Source organism: Lampetra planeri, chromosome 33 (genome assembly GCF_965212315.1).
Source record: "Lampetra planeri chromosome 33, kcLamPlan1.2.h2, whole genome shotgun sequence".
In the NCBI taxonomy this organism is placed as follows: Eukaryota; Metazoa; Chordata; class Hyperoartia; order Petromyzontiformes; family Petromyzontidae; genus Lampetra; species Lampetra planeri.
Window position 1 is genome coordinate 4,899,057 of NC_136139.1, and position 18,792 is coordinate 4,917,848.

At 46.0% G+C, this 18,792-nt stretch overlaps 30 non-coding genes across 30 annotated transcripts; all 30 read left to right on the top strand.

The window, feature by feature from the left end:
• The first annotated feature begins 33 nt into the window (after positions 1-33).
• On the top strand, positions 34-106 carry TRNAT-CGU (transfer RNA threonine (anticodon CGU)). The gene has a single exon. It is a non-coding gene; the product is annotated as a tRNA-Thr (tRNA).
• A 599-nt stretch (positions 107-705) lies between these two features.
• On the top strand, positions 706-778 carry TRNAT-UGU (transfer RNA threonine (anticodon UGU)). The gene has a single exon. It is a non-coding gene; the product is annotated as a tRNA-Thr (tRNA).
• Positions 779-1,082: 304 nt separating this feature from the next.
• Positions 1,083-1,155, top strand: TRNAT-UGU (transfer RNA threonine (anticodon UGU)). Its single transcript has one exon. It is a non-coding gene; the product is annotated as a tRNA-Thr (tRNA).
• Positions 1,156-1,718: 563 nt separating this feature from the next.
• Positions 1,719-1,791, top strand: TRNAT-UGU (transfer RNA threonine (anticodon UGU)). Its single transcript has one exon. It is a non-coding gene; the product is annotated as a tRNA-Thr (tRNA).
• Positions 1,792-2,095: 304 nt separating this feature from the next.
• Positions 2,096-2,168, top strand: TRNAT-UGU (transfer RNA threonine (anticodon UGU)). Its single transcript has one exon. It is a non-coding gene; the product is annotated as a tRNA-Thr (tRNA).
• A 563-nt stretch (positions 2,169-2,731) lies between these two features.
• Positions 2,732-2,804, top strand: TRNAT-UGU (transfer RNA threonine (anticodon UGU)). The gene has a single exon. It is a non-coding gene; the product is annotated as a tRNA-Thr (tRNA).
• A 304-nt stretch (positions 2,805-3,108) lies between these two features.
• On the top strand, positions 3,109-3,181 carry TRNAT-CGU (transfer RNA threonine (anticodon CGU)). Its single transcript has one exon. It is a non-coding gene; the product is annotated as a tRNA-Thr (tRNA).
• A 563-nt stretch (positions 3,182-3,744) lies between these two features.
• Positions 3,745-3,817, top strand: TRNAT-UGU (transfer RNA threonine (anticodon UGU)). Its single transcript has one exon. It is a non-coding gene; the product is annotated as a tRNA-Thr (tRNA).
• A 304-nt stretch (positions 3,818-4,121) lies between these two features.
• TRNAT-CGU (transfer RNA threonine (anticodon CGU)) lies at positions 4,122-4,195 on the top strand. Its single transcript has one exon. It is a non-coding gene; the product is annotated as a tRNA-Thr (tRNA).
• A 599-nt stretch (positions 4,196-4,794) lies between these two features.
• On the top strand, positions 4,795-4,867 carry TRNAT-UGU (transfer RNA threonine (anticodon UGU)). Its single transcript has one exon. It is a non-coding gene; the product is annotated as a tRNA-Thr (tRNA).
• A 304-nt stretch (positions 4,868-5,171) lies between these two features.
• Positions 5,172-5,244, top strand: TRNAT-UGU (transfer RNA threonine (anticodon UGU)). Its single transcript has one exon. It is a non-coding gene; the product is annotated as a tRNA-Thr (tRNA).
• A 563-nt stretch (positions 5,245-5,807) lies between these two features.
• Positions 5,808-5,880, top strand: TRNAT-UGU (transfer RNA threonine (anticodon UGU)). The gene has a single exon. It is a non-coding gene; the product is annotated as a tRNA-Thr (tRNA).
• A 292-nt stretch (positions 5,881-6,172) lies between these two features.
• Positions 6,173-6,245, top strand: TRNAT-CGU (transfer RNA threonine (anticodon CGU)). The gene has a single exon. It is a non-coding gene; the product is annotated as a tRNA-Thr (tRNA).
• Positions 6,246-6,848: 603 nt separating this feature from the next.
• Positions 6,849-6,921, top strand: TRNAT-AGU (transfer RNA threonine (anticodon AGU)). Its single transcript has one exon. It is a non-coding gene; the product is annotated as a tRNA-Thr (tRNA).
• A 1,308-nt stretch (positions 6,922-8,229) lies between these two features.
• On the top strand, positions 8,230-8,302 carry TRNAT-UGU (transfer RNA threonine (anticodon UGU)). Its single transcript has one exon. It is a non-coding gene; the product is annotated as a tRNA-Thr (tRNA).
• Positions 8,303-8,865: 563 nt separating this feature from the next.
• On the top strand, positions 8,866-8,938 carry TRNAT-UGU (transfer RNA threonine (anticodon UGU)). Its single transcript has one exon. It is a non-coding gene; the product is annotated as a tRNA-Thr (tRNA).
• Positions 8,939-9,242: 304 nt separating this feature from the next.
• Positions 9,243-9,315, top strand: TRNAT-CGU (transfer RNA threonine (anticodon CGU)). The gene has a single exon. It is a non-coding gene; the product is annotated as a tRNA-Thr (tRNA).
• A 599-nt stretch (positions 9,316-9,914) lies between these two features.
• Positions 9,915-9,987, top strand: TRNAT-UGU (transfer RNA threonine (anticodon UGU)). Its single transcript has one exon. It is a non-coding gene; the product is annotated as a tRNA-Thr (tRNA).
• Positions 9,988-10,291: 304 nt separating this feature from the next.
• TRNAT-CGU (transfer RNA threonine (anticodon CGU)) lies at positions 10,292-10,364 on the top strand. Its single transcript has one exon. It is a non-coding gene; the product is annotated as a tRNA-Thr (tRNA).
• Positions 10,365-10,927: 563 nt separating this feature from the next.
• Positions 10,928-11,000, top strand: TRNAT-UGU (transfer RNA threonine (anticodon UGU)). Its single transcript has one exon. It is a non-coding gene; the product is annotated as a tRNA-Thr (tRNA).
• A 304-nt stretch (positions 11,001-11,304) lies between these two features.
• On the top strand, positions 11,305-11,377 carry TRNAT-CGU (transfer RNA threonine (anticodon CGU)). Its single transcript has one exon. It is a non-coding gene; the product is annotated as a tRNA-Thr (tRNA).
• Positions 11,378-11,976: 599 nt separating this feature from the next.
• Positions 11,977-12,049, top strand: TRNAT-UGU (transfer RNA threonine (anticodon UGU)). The gene has a single exon. It is a non-coding gene; the product is annotated as a tRNA-Thr (tRNA).
• Positions 12,050-12,353: 304 nt separating this feature from the next.
• On the top strand, positions 12,354-12,426 carry TRNAT-CGU (transfer RNA threonine (anticodon CGU)). The gene has a single exon. It is a non-coding gene; the product is annotated as a tRNA-Thr (tRNA).
• Positions 12,427-12,989: 563 nt separating this feature from the next.
• On the top strand, positions 12,990-13,062 carry TRNAT-UGU (transfer RNA threonine (anticodon UGU)). Its single transcript has one exon. It is a non-coding gene; the product is annotated as a tRNA-Thr (tRNA).
• Positions 13,063-13,366: 304 nt separating this feature from the next.
• Positions 13,367-13,439, top strand: TRNAT-CGU (transfer RNA threonine (anticodon CGU)). Its single transcript has one exon. It is a non-coding gene; the product is annotated as a tRNA-Thr (tRNA).
• A 563-nt stretch (positions 13,440-14,002) lies between these two features.
• TRNAT-UGU (transfer RNA threonine (anticodon UGU)) lies at positions 14,003-14,075 on the top strand. The gene has a single exon. It is a non-coding gene; the product is annotated as a tRNA-Thr (tRNA).
• Positions 14,076-14,367: 292 nt separating this feature from the next.
• On the top strand, positions 14,368-14,440 carry TRNAT-CGU (transfer RNA threonine (anticodon CGU)). The gene has a single exon. It is a non-coding gene; the product is annotated as a tRNA-Thr (tRNA).
• A 603-nt stretch (positions 14,441-15,043) lies between these two features.
• TRNAT-AGU (transfer RNA threonine (anticodon AGU)) lies at positions 15,044-15,116 on the top strand. The gene has a single exon. It is a non-coding gene; the product is annotated as a tRNA-Thr (tRNA).
• A 1,308-nt stretch (positions 15,117-16,424) lies between these two features.
• On the top strand, positions 16,425-16,497 carry TRNAT-UGU (transfer RNA threonine (anticodon UGU)). The gene has a single exon. It is a non-coding gene; the product is annotated as a tRNA-Thr (tRNA).
• A 564-nt stretch (positions 16,498-17,061) lies between these two features.
• On the top strand, positions 17,062-17,134 carry TRNAT-UGU (transfer RNA threonine (anticodon UGU)). The gene has a single exon. It is a non-coding gene; the product is annotated as a tRNA-Thr (tRNA).
• The last annotated feature ends 1,658 nt before the right edge of the window (positions 17,135-18,792 follow it).

Here is an 18,792-nt window from a genome sequence, read left to right on the forward strand (position 1 = left end):
CCTCAAGAGGTTTGCATAGAACTGTAGCCAACTGGCTCCATAGCTCAGGGGTTAGAGCACTGGTTTCGTAAACCAGGGGTCGTGAGTTCAATTCTCACTGGGGCCTGCGTTTTGCTAATTCTTCAAAGAGACTGAGTGAAACATTAAACCCCTTGGTTTTCAAAATTGGCCTATGCTGTGGGAGAGCACCGAGTCACTATTGAGGAAACCGGGATGCAAAGTGGACCTAGTATTTATCAGTAATGTGGCAGTTTTTTTCTGGATTATTGCCAACCGAAAGTTATTATTTAGAAGTATCATATGTGTACGTGTTTAACTTCAAACTTCCCAAGTCATGAGTCGCTAACATGGTCAAGTTTACATGAAGCTGTGTTACGCAATTAGTCGTTTTTGGCCATATCGCAAACACGTTCCTTCGGAGTGGGCAGGTAGGAACTTGGTTGGACAGCGCATTCGTGCGATCCGTGTCACGCGGCGCAAGCTGCGTGTGGCAGCACGTCACGTGGTGCTGAGCCCGCCCGAAGTGCTCTATCAAATACAAATCGAGGGCGTGGCTATGCACGACAGACAGACAAATAATCCCTGGTGGGCAGTGTGGAACTGTTCCTACCTGTATACACTTCTCAGTTGAGGCATTGGTGCCATCTTGCAGTAACAGGTTTTGTGAGCTTTTTAACACTGAATTTGCATGTGCGGAAAATTAGTGGCTCCATAGCTCAGTGGTTAGGGCACTGGTCTTGTAAGCCAAGGGTCGTGAGTTAAATTCTCGCTGGGGCCTGTGTAGTTTTGCATCCTACTTCGGCCATATTGACAAATCGAGAGGCTGTTCTTTTAAGATTTAAGCAATGCTGATAAGAAACAGCAGGGGGCACGGTAGCACTGACTTGGTACAGGTGTGGCATTGTTTTGGGCAAGAACTAACTTAGGAGTTTACTTGTTTGAATAACTTTTAAAGTGTGTGTGCGATAAAACAGTCGTTTTATCGGTCACCAGTTCCTCAGAGAGCCAGGTTTTTGGTTTTGTGATATGTTTCCTCAATTGTGTACTCACCTCAAGAGGTTTGCATGAATCAGTAGCCAACTGGCTCCATAGCTCAGGGGTTAGAGCACTGGTTTTGTAAACCAGGGGTCGTGAGTTCAGTTCTCACTGGGGTCTTCGTTTTGCTTATTCTTCAAAGAGACTGAGTGGAACATTAAAACCCTTGGTTTTCAAAATTGGCTTATGCTGTGGGTGAGCACCGAGTCACTATTAATGAAACCGGGATGCAAGTTGGACCGAATATTTCACAGCAATGTGGCAGTTTTTTCTGGATTATTGCCACCTGTTTAAATTCAAACTTCCCAAGTCATGAGTTTCTATCATGGTCAACTTTACATGAAGCTGTGTTACGCAATTTGTCCTTTTTGGCCACATCGCAAACACGTTCCTTCAGAGTGGGCAGGTAGGAACTTGGTTGGACAGCGCATTCGTGCGATCCGTGTCACGCGGCGGAAGCTGCGTGGGGCAGCGCGTCACGTAGTGCTGAGCCCGCCCGAAGAGCTCTATCAAATACAAATCGAGGGCGTGGCTATGCACGACAGACAGACAAATAATCCCTGGTGGGCAGTGTGGAACTGTTCCTACCTGTATAAACGTCTCCGTTGAAGCATTGGTGCCATCTTGCAGTAACAGGTTTTGTGAGCTTTTTAACACTGAATTTGCATGTGCGGAAAATGAGTGGCTCCATAGCTCAGTGGTTAGGGCACTGGTCTTGTAAGCCAAGGGTCGTGAGTTAAATTCTCGCTGGGGCCTGTGTAGTTTTGCATCCTACTTCGGCCATATTGACAAATCGAGAGGCTGTTCTTTTAAGATTTAAGCAATGCTGATAAGAAACAGCAGGGGGCACGGTAGCACTGACTTGGTACAGGTGTGGCATTGTTTTGGGCAAGAACTAACTTAGGAGTTTACTTGTTTGAATAACTTTTAAAGTGTGTGTGCGATAAAACAGTCGTTTTATCGGTCACCAGTTCCTCAGAGAGCCAGGTTTTTGGTTTTGTGATATGTTTCCTCAATTGTGTACTCACCTCAAGAGGTTTGCATGAATCAGTAGCCAACTGGCTCCATAGCTCAGGGGTTAGAGCACTGGTTTTGTAAACCAGGGGTCGTGAGTTCAGTTCTCACTGGGGTCTTCGTTTTGCTTATTCTTCAAAGAGACTGAGTGGAACATTAAAACCCTTGGTTTTCAAAATTGGCTTATGCTGTGGGTGAGCACCGAGTCACTATTAATGAAACCGGGATGCAAGTTGGACCGAATATTTCACAGCAATGTGGCAGTTTTTTCTGGATTATTGCCACCTGTTTAAATTCAAACTTCCCAAGTCATGAGTTTCTATCATGGTCAACTTTACATGAAGCTGTGTTACGCAATTTGTCCTTTTTGGCCACATCGCAAACACGTTCCTTCAGAGTGGGCAGGTAGGAACTTGGTTGGACAGCGCATTCGTGCGATCCGTGTCACGCGGCGGAAGCTGCGTGGGGCAGCGCGTCACGTAGTGCTGAGCCCGCCCGAAGAGCTCTATCAAATACAAATCGAGGGCGTGGCTATGCACGACAGACAGACAAATAATCCCTGGTGGGCAGTGTGGAACTGTTCCTACCTGTATAAACGTCTCCGTTGAAGCATTGGTGCCATCTTGCAGTAACAGGTTTTGTGAGCTTTTTAACACTGAATTTGCAGGTGTGGAAAATGAGTGGCTCCATAGCTCAGTGGTTAGGGCACTGGTCTTGTAAGCCATGGGTCGCGAGTTAAATTCTCGCTGGGGCCTGTGTAGTTTTGCATCCTACTTCGGCCATATTGACAAATTGAGAGGCTGTTCTTTTAAGATTTCAGCAATGCTAATAAGAAACAGCAGGGGGCACGGTAGCACTGACTTGGTACAGGTGTGGCATTGTTTTGGGCAACAACTAACTTAGGAGTTTACTTGTTTGAATAACTTTTAAAGTGTGTGTGCGATAAAACAGTTGTTTAATCGATCACCAGTTCCTCAGAGAGCCAGGTTTTTGGTTTTGTGATATGTTTCCTCAATTGTGTTCTCACCTCAAGAGGTTTGCATGAAACAGTAGCCAACTGGCTCCATAGCTCAGGGGTTAGAGCACTGGTTTCGTAAACCAGAGGTCGTGAGTTCAATTCTCACTGGGGCCTTCGTTTTGTTTATTCTTCAAAGAGACTGAGTGGAACATTAAAATCCTTGGTTTTCAAAATTGGCCTATCCTGTGGGTGAGCACCGAGTCACTATTAATGAAACCGGGATGCAAGTTGGACCGACTATTTCACAGTAATATGGTAGTTTTTTCTGGATTATTGCCACCTGTTTAAATTCAAACTTCCCAAGTCATGAGTTTCTATCATGGTCAACTTTACATGAAGCTGTGTTACGCAATTTGTCCTTTTTGGCCACATCGCAAACATGTTCCTTCAGAGTGGGCAGGTAGGAACTTGGTTGGACAGCGCATTCGTGCGATCCGTGTCACGTGGCGGAAGCTGCGTGGGGCAGCGCGTCACGTAGTGCTGAGCCCGCCCGAAGAGCTCTATCAAATACAAATCGAGGGCGTGGCTATGCACGACAGACAGACAAATAATCCCTGGTGGGCAGTGTGGAACTGTTCCTACCTGTATAAACGTCTCCGTTGAAGCATTGGTGCCATCTTGCAGTAACAGGTTTTGTGAGCTTTTTAACACTGAATTTGCAGGTGTGGAAAATGAGTGGCTCCATAGCCCAGTGGTTAGGGCACTGGTCTTGTAAGCCATGGGTCGCGAGTTAAATTCTCGCTGGGGCCTGTGTAGTTTTGCATCCTACTTCGGCCATATTGACAAATTGAGAGGCTGTTCTTTTAAGATTTCAGCAATGCTAATAAGAAACAGCAGGGGGCACGGTAGCACTGACTTGGTACAGGTGTGGCATTGTTTTGGGCAACAACTAACTTAGGAGTTTACTTGTTTGAATAACTTTTAATGTGTGTGTGCGATAAAACAGTCGTTTTATCGGTCACCAGTTCCTCAGAGAGCCAGGTTTTCCGTTTAGTGATATGTTTCCTTAATTGTGTTCTCACCTCAAGAGGTTTGCATAGAACTGTAGCCAACTGGCTCCATAGCTCAGGGGTTAGAGCACTGGTTTCGTAAACCAGGGGTCGTGAGTTCTAATTCTCACTGGGGCCTGCGTTTTGCTAATTCTTCAAAGAGACTGAGTGAAACATTAAACCCCTTGGTTTTCAAAATTGGCCTATGCTGTGGGAGAGCACCGAGTCACTATTGAGGAAACCGGGATGCAAAGTGGACCTAGTATTTATCAGTAATGTGGCAGTTTTTTTCTGGATTATTGCCAACCGAAAGTTATTATTTAGAAGTATCATATGTGTACGTGTTTAACTTCAAACTTCCCAAGTCATGAGTCGCTAACATGGTCAAGTTTACATGAAGCTGTGTTACGCAATTAGTCGTTTTTGGCCATATCGCAAACACGTTCCTTCGGAGTGGGCAGGTAGGAACTTGGTTGGACAGCGCATTCGTGCGATCCGTGTCACGCGGCGCAAGCTGCGTGTGGCAGCACGTCACGTGGTGCTGAGCCCGCCCGAAGTGCTCTATCAAATACAAATCGAGGGCGTGGCTATGCACGACAGACAGACAAATAATCCCTGGTGGGCAGTGTGGAACTGTTCCTACCTGTATACACTTCTCAGTTGAGGCATTGGTGCCATCTTGCAGTAACAGGTTTTGTGAGCTTTTTAACACTGAATTTGCATGTGTGGAAAATTAGTGGCTCCATAGCTCAGTGGTTAGGGCACTGGTCTTGTAAGCCATGGGTCGTGAGTTAAATTCTCGCTGGGGCCTGTGTAGTTTTGCATCCTACTTCGGCCATATTGACAAATCGAGAGGCTGTTCTTTTAAGATTTCAGCAATGCTAATAAGAAACAGCAGGGGGCACGGTAGCACTGACTTGGTACAGGTGTGGCATTGTTTTGGGCAACAACTAACTTAGGAGTTTACTTGTTTGAATAACTTTTAAAGTGTGTGTGCGATAAAACAGTCGTTTTATCGGTCACCAGTTCCTCAGAGAGCCAGGTTTTTGGTTTTGTGATATGTTTCCTCAATTGTGTACTCACCTCAAGAGGTTTGCATGAAACAGTAGCCAACTGGCTCCATAGCTCAGGGGTTAGAGCACTGGTTTTGTAAACCAGGGGTCGTGAGTTCAATTCTCACAGTGGTCTTCATTTTGCTTATTCTTCAAAGAGACTGAGTGGAACATTAAAACCCTTGGTTTTCAAAATTGGCCTATGCTGTGGGTGAGCACCGAGTCACTATTAATGAAACCGGGATGCAAGTTGGACCGAATATTTCACAGTAATATGGCAGTTTCTTCTGGATTATTGCCACCTGTTTAAATTCAAACTTCCCAAGTCATGAGTTTCTATCATGGTCAACTTTACATGAAGCTGTGTTACGCAATTTGTCCTTTTTGGCCACATCGCAAACACGTTCCTTCAGAGTGGGCAGGTAGGAACTTGGTTGGACAGCGCATTCGTGCGATCCGTGTCACGCGGCGGAAGCTGCGTGGGGCAGCGCGCCACGTAGTGCTGAGCCCGCCCGAAGCGCTCTATCAAATACAAATCGAGGGCGTGGCTATGCACGACAGACAGACAAATAATCCCTGGTGGGCAGTGTGGAACTGTTCCTACCTGTATAAACTTCTCCGTTGAAGCATTGGTGCCATCATGCAGTAACAGGTTTTGTGAGCTTTGTAACACTGAATTTGCAGGTGTGGAAAATGAGTGGCTCCATAGCTCAGTGGTTAGGGCACTGGTCTTGTAAGCCATGGGTCGCGAGTTAAATTCTCGCTGGGGCCTGTGTAGTTTTGCATCCTACTTCGGCCATATTGACAAATTGAGAGGCTGTTCTTTTAAGATTTCAGCAATGCTAATAAGAAACAGCAGGGGGCACGGTAGCACTGACTTGGTACAGGTGTGGCATTGTTTTGGGCAGCAACTAACTTGTTTGAATAACTTTTAAAGTGTGTGTGCGATAAAACAGTTGTTTTATCGGTCACCAGTTCCTCAGAGAGCCAGGTTTTCCGTTTTGTGATATGTTTCCTCAATTGTGTTCTCACCTCAAGAGGTCTGCATAAAACTGTAGCCAACTGGCTCCATAGCTCAGGGGTTAGAGTACTGGTTTCGTAAACCAGGGGGCGTGAGTTCAATTCTCACTGGGGCCTCTTTTATTTCACACCTTTTTCAGACTGTGATTGAAAATAAAAGTAATTTGTTTTCAAAGTTGGCCCATGTTCGAGTGCACCAAGTCATTGTTCCATTTCACCAGGGACCCAATGTGGCCCCAGAGCATCTTGTATTAATGTTGAAATGTTTCTAAATTAATATCATCCAAATATATTTGTTGTGAAGTGTCGTCGGAAAATAGCACTGAATGGGTCTCGCATTAAGATATATGGGAATTGCTCTGTTGCTCAGCAGTGAAAGCACTGGTCTTGTAACCTGGGGGTCCGTGCCCTTCAGTTCTTCCTGGAGATTCTAAGTCAGTTAACATCCTGCATTGGTAACATTGTGAAATGTGGTGTCGGCGTGTCGTGTGTGGTTCTTTCTTGAAACTTTCTCAATGTGTTGTACACTTTCCAAAGTGGTTTTTCTTTTTTACCAGACATTTACATGGCAACATAAAAGATAAGGTCATGGGCACAATCTTTAACTGAATTACCATACAATTAATTGATCTAATTAACCAGGCAACGTGTGCTGATGCTCAAGCCTTCTTTAATCCTGTTTAATTTCACGTGTGTCTTTTGGTGACAGGGGCTTCAACTGGCTCCATAGCTCAGTGGTTAGAACACTGGTCTAGTAAACCAGGGGTCGTGAGTTCAATTCTCACTGGAGCCTTTATTTTATGCATCATTAAATTAAATTGCAGTATTATCATTATTTAGTTGAATGTGACAGTTTCAGTTTGTAAGCACCTACTGACACCTATTAATAACTGCAATGTGTTATGAAGCATATGGTTATACTCACCTGGCAATGTCTGTTGATAAAACCACCAAAATTTACATTGTGAACGCTTTTGAACATAAAACGGGTTCAGTCATGGAGACCCGAAACCAGCGATTGAGAGTTCCATTCTTACTGACCACCAACATACGTAGGATCCAAATGAGTCTCCGGAACAACGTACGTGGAGCTCTTTCAGTCAGTGACAGCGATCTTTCATGATACTCAGGGGCATGGAGTCACGCACGTTTGGTGTAAATATCATGCACGATAACTAAGGCAATATTTAGTGGATAAAGCCAGTCAAATGTACTCTTTAGAACGTTGCCTTACTTTTTGTTTGATGTGGTGTGTGTGTGTTTGTTACAAGCTTCCCCAGTCATCAGTTATAAATGCCGATATTTTGGTCAGATGGCTTTTGTAAATTACCTCGCCTGATTTACAGGAGGTGGTGGGTTCGATTCCGACCCTGACGCCTGTTTGTTTGGAGTTTGCGTGTCTCTCTCCGCGTGGTCGTGTGGATTTTTTTACGGGTACTCCGGGTTTGACATCCACATTTAACATCAACGTCACACGTTTAGAGTATTTGGCTGCTATACATTTCCACGTGACGATAAGCGTCTTCGTCGAGCTATTATTTGTGATAGCCAGGTCGCTTCTGAAAAAGAGCTAAAAAGCTCAGTGGGACCTCACCTGGTAAAATAGTTTTAAAAAGATCACATCCTGGTGAGCTCCCACGTGTTTTAGGACGTTCGCCACGCAGTTGTGTCGTGAGCGCCCGTGGCACATTGAGAACTGCAGGGGGCGCAATAACTTTTGTTACACTTTTGGAACTTCGGCTTTGCGATGTTTGCAATTAATATAAGCTTTCCAAGGTTATATGTCAAGAAGGAGCATCTACCTTAACATAGCAGAGTTCGTATTTGGTATAGCTAATTTTTTGGGATATAACTTTTACATTCTTTCAAAATCCGATGTAAACTTTGGTGCAGCAGCTCTTTCTCCTATGTCATCAGTTCCCCTGCTGGATCTGTTCCACCTGATGACGGTCGCTTGTGTTGAGATCGAAACGTCGTGGTTTAATTTATTTTATACCTACGTGACTTTACCGAAAGAACCAAAGAGTATGCATCCCTGCAGTCACGATGACTTCAAATCTAGATTATTCCCTTAGAAGTTGATAAAACCCCACACTCAGAGGGCTCCATAGCTCAGGGGTTAGAGCACTGGTTTTGTAAACCAGGGGTCGTGAGTTCAATTCTCCCTGGAGCCTTCGTTTTGCTTATTCTTCAAAGAGACTGAGTGGAACATTAAAACCCTTGGTTTTCAAAATTGGCCTATGCTGTGGGTGAGCACCGAGTCACTATTAATGAAACCGGGATGCAAGTTGGACCGACTATTTCACAGTAATATGGTAGTTTTTTCTGGATTATTGCCACCTGTTTAAATTCAAACTTCCCAAGTCATGAGTTTCTATCATGGTCAACTTTACATGAAGCTGTGTTACGCAATTTGTCCTTTTTGGCCACATCGCAAACACGTTCCTTCAGAGTGGGCAGGTAGGAACTTGGTTGGACAGCGCATTCGTGCGATCCGTGTCACGCGGCGGAAGCTGCGTGGGGCAGCGCGTCACGTAGTGCTGAGCCCGCCCGAAGAGCTCTATCAAATACAAATCGAGGGCGTGGCTATGCACGACAGACAGACAAATAATCCCTGGTGGGCAGTGTGGAACTGTTCCTACCTGTATAAACGTCTCCGTTGAAGCATTGGTGCCATCTTGCAGTAACAGGTTTTGTGAGCTTTTTAACACTGAATTTGCAGGTGTGGAAAATGAGTGGCTCCATAGCCCAGTGGTTAGGGCACTGGTCTTGTAAGCCATGGGTCGCGAGTTAAATTCTCGCTGGGGCCTGTGTAGTTTTGCATCCTACTTCGGCCATATTGACAAATTGAGAGGCTGTTCTTTTAAGATTTCAGCAATGCTAATAAGAAACAGCAGGGGGCACGGTAGCACTGACTTGGTACAGGTGTGGCATTGTTTTGGGCAACAACTAACTTAGGAGTTTACTTGTTTGAATAACTTTTAATGTGTGTGTGCGATAAAACAGTCGTTTTATCGGTCACCAGTTCCTCAGAGAGCCAGGTTTTCCGTTTAGTGATATGTTTCCTCAATTGTGTTCTCACCTCAAGAGGTTTGCATAGAACTGTAGCCAACTGGCTCCATAGCTCAGGGGTTAGAGCACTGGTTTCGTAAACCAGGGGTCGTGAGTTCAATTCTCACTGGGGCCTGCGTTTTGCTAATTCTTCAAAGAGACTGAGTGAAACATTAAACCCCTTGGTTTTCAAAATTGGCCTATGCTGTGGGAGAGCACCGAGTCACTATTGAGGAAACCGGGATGCAAAGTGGACCTAGTATTTATCAGTAATGTGGCAGTTTTTTTCTGGATTATTGCCAACCGAAAGTTATTATTTAGAAGTATCATATGTGTACGTGTTTAACTTCAAACTTCCCAAGTCATGAGTCGCTAACATGGTCAAGTTTACATGAAGCTGTGTTACGCAATTAGTCGTTTTTGGCCATATCGCAAACACGTTCCTTCGGAGTGGGCAGGTAGGAACTTGGTTGGACAGCGCATTCGTGCTATCCGTGTCACGCGGCGCAAGCTGCGTGTGGCAGCACGTCACGTGGTGCTGAGCCCGCCCGAAGTGCTCTATCAAATACAAATCGAGGGCGTGGCTATGCACGACAGACAGACAAATAATCCCTGGTGGGCAGTGTGGAACTGTTCCTACCTGTATACACTTCTCAGTTGAGGCATTGGTGCCATCTTGCAGTAACAGGTTTTGTGAGCTTTTTAACACTGAATTTGCATGTGTGGAAAATTAGTGGCTCCATAGCTCAGTGGTTAGGGCACTGGTCTTGTAAGCCATGGGTCGTGAGTTAAATTCTCGCTGGGGCCTGTGTAGTTTTGCATCCTACTTCGGCCATATTGACAAATCGAGAGGCTGTTCTTTTAAGATTTCAGCAATGCTAATAAGAAACAGCAGGGGGCACGGTAGCACTGACTTGGTACAGGTGTGGCATTGTTTTGGGCAACAACTAACTTAGGAGTTTACTTGTTTGAATAACTTTTAAAGTGTGTGTGCGATAAAACAGTCGTTTTATCGGTCACCAGTTCCTCATAGAGCCAGGTTTTTGGTTTTGTGATATGTTTCCTCAATTGTGTACTCACCTCAAGAGGTTTGCATGAAAAAGTAGCCAACTGGCTCCATAGCTCAGGGGTTAGAGCACTGGTTTCGTAAACCAGGGGTCGTGATTTCAATTCTCACTGGGGCCTTCGTTTTGTTTATTCTTCAAAGAGACTGAGTGGAACATTAAAATCCTTGGTTTTCAAAATTGGCCTATCCTGTGGGTGAGCACCGAGTCACTATTAATGAAACCGGGATGCAAGTTGGACCGAATATTTCACAGTAATATGGTAGTTTTTTCTGGATTATTGCCACCTGTTTAAATTCAAACTTCCCAAGTCATGAGTTTCTATCATGGTCAACTTTACATGAAGCTGTGTTACGCAATTTGTCCTTTTTGGCCACATCGCAAACACGTTCCTTCAGAGTGGGCAGGTAGGAACTTGGTTGGACAGCGCATTCGTGCGATCCGTGTCACGCGGCGGAAGCTGCGTGGGGCAGCGCGTCACGTAGTGCTGAGCCCGCCCGAAGAGCTCTATCAAATACAAATCGAGGGCGTGGCTATGCACGACAGACAGACAAATAATCCCTGGTGGGCAGTGTGGAACTGTTCCTACCTGTATAAACGTCTCCGTTGAAGCATTGGTGCCATCTTGCAGTAACAGGTTTTGTGAGCTTTTTAACACTGAATTTGCAGGTGTGGAAAATGAGTGGCTCCATAGCCCAGTGGTTAGGGCACTGGTCTTGTAAGCCATGGGTCGCGAGTTAAATTCTCGCTGGGGCCTGTGTAGTTTTGCATCCTACTTCGGCCATATTGACAAATTGAGAGGCTGTTCTTTTAAGATTTCAGCAATGCTAATAAGAAACAGCAGGGGGCACGGTAGCACTGACTTGGTACAGGTGTGGCATTGTTTTGGGCAACAACTAACTTAGGAGTTTACTTGTTTGAATAACTTTTAATGTGTGTGTGCGATAAAACAGTCGTTTTATCGGTCACCAGTTCCTCAGAGAGCCAGGTTTTCCGTTTAGTGATATGTTTCCTCAATTGTGTTCTCACCTCAAGAGGTTTGCATAGAACTGTAGCCAACTGGCTCCATAGCTCAGGGGTTAGAGCACTGGTTTCGTAAACCAGGGGTCGTGAGTTCAATTCTCACTGGGGCCTGCGTTTTGCTAATTCTTCAAAGAGACTGAGTGAAACATTAAACCCCTTGGTTTTCAAAATTGGCCTATGCTGTGGGAGAGCACCGAGTCACTATTGAGGAAACCGGGATGCAAAGTGGACCTAGTATTTATCAGTAATGTGGCAGTTTTTTTCTGGATTATTGCCAACCGAAAGTTATTATTTAGAAGTATCATATGTGTACGTGTTTAACTTCAAACTTCCCAAGTCATGAGTCGCTAACATGGTCAAGTTTACATGAAGCTGTGTTACGCAATTAGTCGTTTTTGGCCATATCGCAAACACGTTCCTTCGGAGTGGGCAGGTAGGAACTTGGTTGGACAGCGCATTCGTGCTATCCGTGTCACGCGGCGCAAGCTGCGTGTGGCAGCACGTCACGTGGTGCTGAGCCCGCCCGAAGTGTTCTATCAAATACAAATCGAGGGCGTGGCTATGCACGACAGACAGACAAATAATCCCTGGTGGGCAGTGTGGAACTGTTCCTACCTGTATACACTTCTCAGTTGAGGCATTGGTGCCATCTTGCAGTAACAGGTTTTGTGAGCTTTTTAACACTGAATTTGCATGTGTGGAAAATTAGTGGCTCCATAGCTCAGTGGTTAGGGCACTGGTCTTGTAAGCCATGGGTCGTGAGTTAAATTCTCGCTGGGGCCTGTGTAGTTTTGCATCCTACTTCGGCCATATTGACAAATCGAGAGGCTGTTCTTTTAAGATTTCAGCAATGCTAATAAGAAACAGCAGGGGGCACGGTAGCACTGACTTGGTACAGGTGTGGCATTGTTTTGGGCAACAACTAACTTAGGAGTTTACTTGTTTGAATAACTTTTAAAGTGTGTGTGCGATAAAACAGTCGTTTTATCGGTCACCAGTTCCTCATAGAGCCAGGTTTTTGGTTTTGTGATATGTTTCCTCAATTGTGTACTCACCTCAAGAGGTTTGCATGAAAAAGTAGCCAACTGGCTCCATAGCTCAGGGGTTAGAGCACTGGTTTCGTAAACCAGGGGTCGTGAGTTCAATTCTCACTGGGGCCTTCGTTTTGTTTATTCTTCAAAGAGACTGAGTGGAACATTAAAATCCTTGGTTTTCAAAATTGGCCTATCCTGTGGGTGAGCACCGAGTCACTATTAATGAAACCGGCATGCAAGTTGGACCGAATATTTCACAGTAATATGGTAGTTTTTTCTGGATTATTGCCACCTGTTTAAATTCAAACTTCCCAAGTCATGAGTTTCTATCATGGTCAACTTTACATGAAGCTGTGTTACGCAATTTGTCCTTTTTGGCCACATCGCAAACACGTTCCTTCAGAGTGGGCAGGTAGGAACTTGGTTGGACAGCGCATTCGTGCGATCCGTGTCACGCGGCGGAAGCTGCGTGGGGCAGCGCGTCACGTAGTGCTGAGCCCGCCCGAAGAGCTCTATCAAATACAAATCGAGGGCGTGGCTATGCACGACAGACAGACAAATAATCCCTGGTGGGCAGTGTGGAACTGTTCCTACCTGTATAAACTTCTCCGTTGAAGCATTGGTGCCATCTTGCAGTAACAGGTTTTGTGAGCTTTTTAACACTGAATTTGCAGGTGTGGAAAATGAGTGGCTCCATAGCTCAGTGGTTAGGGCACTGGTCTTGTAAGCCATGGGTCGCGAGTTAAATTCTCGCTGGGGCCTGTGTAGTTTTGCATCCTACTTCGGCCATATTGACAAATTGAGAGGCTGTTCTTTTAAGATTTCAGCAATGCTAATAAGAAACAGCAGGGGGCACGGTAGCACTGACTTGGTACAGGTGTGGCATTGTTTTGGGCAACAACTAACTTAGGAGTTTACTTGTTTGAATAACTTTTAAAGTGTGTGTGCGATAAAACAGTTGTTTAATCGATCACCAGTTCCTCAGAGAGCCAGGTTTTTGGTTTTGTGATATGTTTCCTCAATTGTGTTCTCACCTCAAGAGGTTTGCATGAAACAGTAGCCAACTGGCTCCATAGCTCAGGGGTTAGAGCACTGGTTTCGTAAACCAGGGGTCGTGAGTTCAATTCTCACTGGGGCCTTCGTTTTGTTTATTCTTCAAAGAAACTGAGTGGAACATTAAAATCCTTGGTTTTCAAAATTGGCCTATCCTGTGGGTGAGCACCGAGTCACTATTAATGAAACCGGGATGCAAGTTGGACCGAATATTTCACAGTAATATGGCAGTTTCTTCCGGATTATTGCCACCTGTTTAAATTCAAACTTCCCAAGTCATGAGTTTCTATCATGGTCAACTTTACATGAAGCTGTGTTACGCAATTTGTCCTTTTTGGCCACATCGCAAACACGTTCCTTCAGAGTGGGCAGGTAGGAACTTGGTTGGACAGCGCATTCGTGCGATCCGTGTCACGCGGCGGAAGCTGCGTGGGGCAGCGCGTCACGTAGTGCTGAGCCCGCCCGAAGCGCTCTATCAAATACAAATCGAGGGCGTGGCTATGCACGACAGACAGACAAATAATCCCTGGTGGGCAGTGTGGAACTGTTCCTACCTGTATAAACTTCTCCGTTGAAGCATTGGTGCCATCATGCAGTAACAGGTTTTGTGAGCTTTGTAACACTGAATTTGCAGGTGTGGAAAATGAGTGGCTCCATAGCTCAGTGGTTAGGGCACTGGTCTTGTAAGCCATGGGTCGCGAGTTAAATTCTCGCTGGGGCCTGTGTAGTTTTGCATCCTACTTCGGCCATATTGACAAATTGAGAGGCTTTTCTGTTAAGATTTCAGCAATGCTAATAAGAAACAGCAGGGGGCACGGTAGCACTGACTTGGTACAGGTGTGGCATTGTTTTGGGCAGCAACTAACTTGTTTGAATAACTTTTAAAGTGTGTGTGCGATAAAACAGTTGTTTTATCGGTCACCAGTTCCTCAGAGAGCCAGGTTTTCCGTTTTGTGATATGTTTCCTCAATTGTGTTCTCACCTCAAGAGGTTTGCATAAAACTGTAGCCAACTGGCTCCATAGCTCAGGGGTTAGAGCACTGGTTTCGTAAACCAGGGGGCGTGAGTTCAATTCTCACTGGGGCCTCTTTTATTTCATACCTTTTTCAGACTGTGATTGAAAATAAAAGTCATTTGTTTTCAAAGTTGGCCCATGTTCGAGTGCACCAAGTCATTGTTCCATTTCACCAGGGACCCAATGTGGCCCCAGAGCATCTTGTATTAATGTTGAAATGTTTCTGAATTAATATCATCCAAATATATTTGTTGTGAAGTGTCGTCGGAAAATAGCACTGAATGGGTCTCGCATTAAGATATATGGGAATTGCTCTGTTGCTCAGCAGTGAAAGCACTGGTCTTGTAACCTGGGGGTCCGTGCCCTTCAGTTCTTCCTGGAGATTCTAAGTCAGTTAACATCCTGCATTGGTAACATTTTGAAATGTGGTGTCGGCGTGTCGTGTGTGGTTCTTTCTTGAAACTTTCTCAATGTGTTGTACACTTTCCAAAGTGGTTTTTCTTTTTTACCAGACATTTACATGGCAACATAAAAGATAAGGTCATGGGCACAATCTTTAACTGAATTACCATACAATTAATTGATCTAATTAACCAGGCAACGTGTGCTGATGCTCAAGCCTTCTTTAATCCTGTTTAATTTCACGTGTGTCTTTTGGTGACAGGGGCTTCAACTGGCTCCATAGCTCAGTGGTTAGAGCACTGGTCTAGTAAACCAGGGGTCGTGAGTTCAATTCTCACTGGAGCCTTTATTTTATGCATCATTAAATTAAATTGCAGTATTATCATTATTTAGTTGAATGTGACAGTTTCAGTTTGTAAGCACCTACTGACACCTATTAATAACTGCAATGTGTTATGAACCATATGGTTATACTCACCTGGCAATGTCTGTTGATAAAACCACCAAAATTTACATTGTGAACGCTTTTGAACATAAAACGGGTTCAGTCATGGAGACCCGAAACCAGCGATTGAGAGTTCCATTCTTACTGACCACCAACATACGTAGGATCCAAATGAGTCTCCGGAACAACGTACGTGGAGCTCTTTCAGTCAGTGACAGCGATCTTTCATGATACTCAGGGGCATGGAGTCACGCACGTTTGGTGTAAATATCATGCACGATAACTAAGGCAATATTTAGTGGATAAAGCCAGTCAAATGTACTCTTTAGAACGTTGCCTTACTTTTTGTTTGATGTGGTGTGTGTGTGTTTGTTACAAGCTTCCCCAGTCATCAGTTATAAATGCCGATATTTTGGTCAGATGGCTTTTGTAAATTACCTCGCCTGATTTACAGGAGGTGGTGGGTTCGATTCCGACCCTGACGCCTGTTTGTTTGGAGTTTGCGTGTCTCTCTCCGCGTGGTCGTGTGGATTTTTTTACGGGTACTCCGGGTTTGACATCCACATTTAACATCAACGTCACACGTTTAGAGTATTTGGCTGCTATACATTTCCACGTGACGATAAGCGTCTTCGTCGAGCTATTATTTGTGATAGCCAGGTCGCTTCTGAAAAAGAGCTAAAAAGCTCAGTGGGACCTCACCTGGTAAAATAGTTTTAAAAAGATCACATCCTGGTGAGCTCCCACGTGTTTTAGGACGTTCGCCACGCAGTTGTGTCGTGAGCGCCCGTGGCACATTGAGAACTGCAGGGGGCGCAATAACTTTTGTTACACTTTTGGAACTTCGGCTTTGCGATGTTTGCAATTAATATAAGCTTTCCAAGGTTATATGTCAAGAAGGAGCATCTACCTTAACATAGCAGAGTTCGTATTTGGTATAGCTAATTTTTTGGGATATAACTTTTACATTCTTTCAAAATCCGATGTAAACTTTGGTGCAGCAGCTCTTTCTCCTATGTCATCAGTTCCCCTGCTGGATCTGTTCCACCTGATGACGGTCGCTTGTGTTGAGATCGAAACGTCGTGGTTTAATTTATTTTATACCTACGTGACTTTACCGAAAGAACCAAAGAGTATGCATCCCTGCAGTCACGATGACTTCAAATCTAGATTATTCCCTTAGAAGTTGATAAAACCCCACACTCAGAGGGCTCCATAGCTCAGGGGTTAGAGCACTGGTTTTGTAAACCAGGGGTCGTGAGTTCAATTCTCCCTGGGGCCTTCGTTTTGCTTATTCTTCAAAGAGACTGAGTGGAACATTAAAATCCTTGGTTTTCAAAATTGGCCTATGCTGTGGGTGAGCACCGAGTCACTATTAATGAAACCGGGATGCAAGTTGGACCGAATATTTCACAGCAATGTGGCAGTTTTTTTATGGATTATTGCCACCTGTTTAAATTCAAACTTCCCAAGTCATGAGTTTCTATCATGGTCAACTTTACATGAAGCTGTGTTACGCAATTTGTCCTTTTTGGCCACATCGCAAACACGTTCCTTCAGAGTGGGCAGGTAGGAACTTGGTTGGACAGCGCATTTGTGCGATCCGTGTCACGCGGCGGAAGCTGCGTGGGGCAGCGCGTCACGTAGTGCTGAGCCCGCCCGAAGAGCTCTATCAAATACAAATCGAGGGCGTGGCTATGCACGACAGACAGACAAATAATCCCTGGTGGGCAGTGTGGAACTGTTCCTACCTGTATAAACGTCTCCGTTGAAGCATTAGTGCAATGTTGCATTAACAGGTTTTGTGAGCTTTTTAATAATGGATTTGCAGTTGTGGAAAAGGAGTGGCTCCATAGCTCAGTGGTTAGAGCACTGGTCTTGTAAACCAGGGGTCGCGAGTTCAATTCTCGCTGGGGCCTGTACAGTTTTGCATCCTGCTTCGGCAATATTGACAAATCGAGAGGCTGTTCTTTTCAGTTTTCAGCAATGCTAATAAGAAACAGCAGGGGGCACGGTAGCACTGACTTGGTACAGGTGTGGCATTGTTTTGGGCAACTCCTATCTTAGGGGCCGTCCGTAAATAACGTCACGCACCTAGGGGGGGGGGGGTCAGATATTTGTGACGAGGGGGGGGGGGGAGAAATGTGATGTCACGTAAAAATGCGCAACTTTAAATAAATATAGACAACACGTTCTACTTAATTAATAATACCGGTACAGGGATATCGACCGGGTATAGAGGAGTTAAAAAGAAAATGATTTGTGCATGGGGGGTGAGCGATGACGTCCACACCCCCCTCCCCACTGACCCGCGTGCCCACAGAGCAATGACGTCAACACCCCCCTCCCCACTGACCCGCTAAACCACAGAGCAATGACGTCAACACCTCCCTCCCCACTGACTCGCGCGCCCACAGAGCAATGACGTCCACACCCCCCTCCCCACTGAACCGCGAGCCCACAGAGCAATGACGTCCACACCCCCCTCATCACTGACCCGCGCCCACAGAGCAATGATGTCCACACCCTCCTCCCCACTGACCCGCGCGCCCACAGAGCAATGACGCCAACACCCCCCTCCCCACTGACTCGCGCGCCCACAGAGCAATGATGTCCACACCCCCCTCCCCACTGAACCGCGAGCCCACAGAGCAATGACGTCCACACCCCCTTCCCCACTGACCCGCGCGCCCACAGAGCGATGACGTCCACACCCCCTTCCCCACTGACTCGCGCGCCCACAGAGCAAGGATTGCAACAGGCGATGTCATTGGCTGCGCCGGATGCGACGGCCATCTTGTTTAGTTCATTTAGTTCACGGATCGCAGGGGGAGCGGGCGGCCATCTTGTTGGACAGACGGACGGCCTCGTGAAGCCTGTCGCAGTAGGCCTCGCGAAGCCTCCTGCACTAGGCCTCGCGAAGCCTCCTGCAGTAGGCCTCACGAAGCCTTCTGCACTAGGCCTCGTGAAGCCTCTGCAGTAGGCCTCGCGAAGCCTTCTCTGCAGTAGGCCTCGCGATGCCTTCTCTGCAGTAGGCCTCGCGAAGCCTGCCGCACTAGGCCTCGCGAAGCCTGCAGCACTAGGCCTCGCGAAGCCTTCTCTGCAGTAGACCTAGCGAAGCCTTCTGCACTAGGCCTCGCGAAGCCTTCTCTGCAGTAGGCCTCGCGAAGCCTTCCCTGCAGTAGGCCTCGCGAAGCCTTCTCTGCAGTAGGCCTCGCGATGCCTTTTCTGCAGTAGGCCTCGCAAAGCCTGCCGCACTAGGCCTCGCGAAGCCTGCCGCACTAGGCCTCGCGCCGTGCTTTTCGTGCACAAATAAGGCGATTAAATGTATCTCGTCTCTGTGTTAATAAATGTATCTTGTCTCTGTGTTAAAAAAACGTGCTGCGTTTCAGTAAAGTAAATTTGAAGCGAAATTTAAAGTTTCGCCGTGAGGCGCCGGAAGCGACGGCCATCTTGTTTAGTTCACAGATCGCAGGGGGAGCGGGCGGCCATCTTGTCGGACAGACGGACAGACGGACGGATGGACACAATAATCTATTGGTGGTCTGGTCCACTTCGTTCCTACCAGTAACAGGAC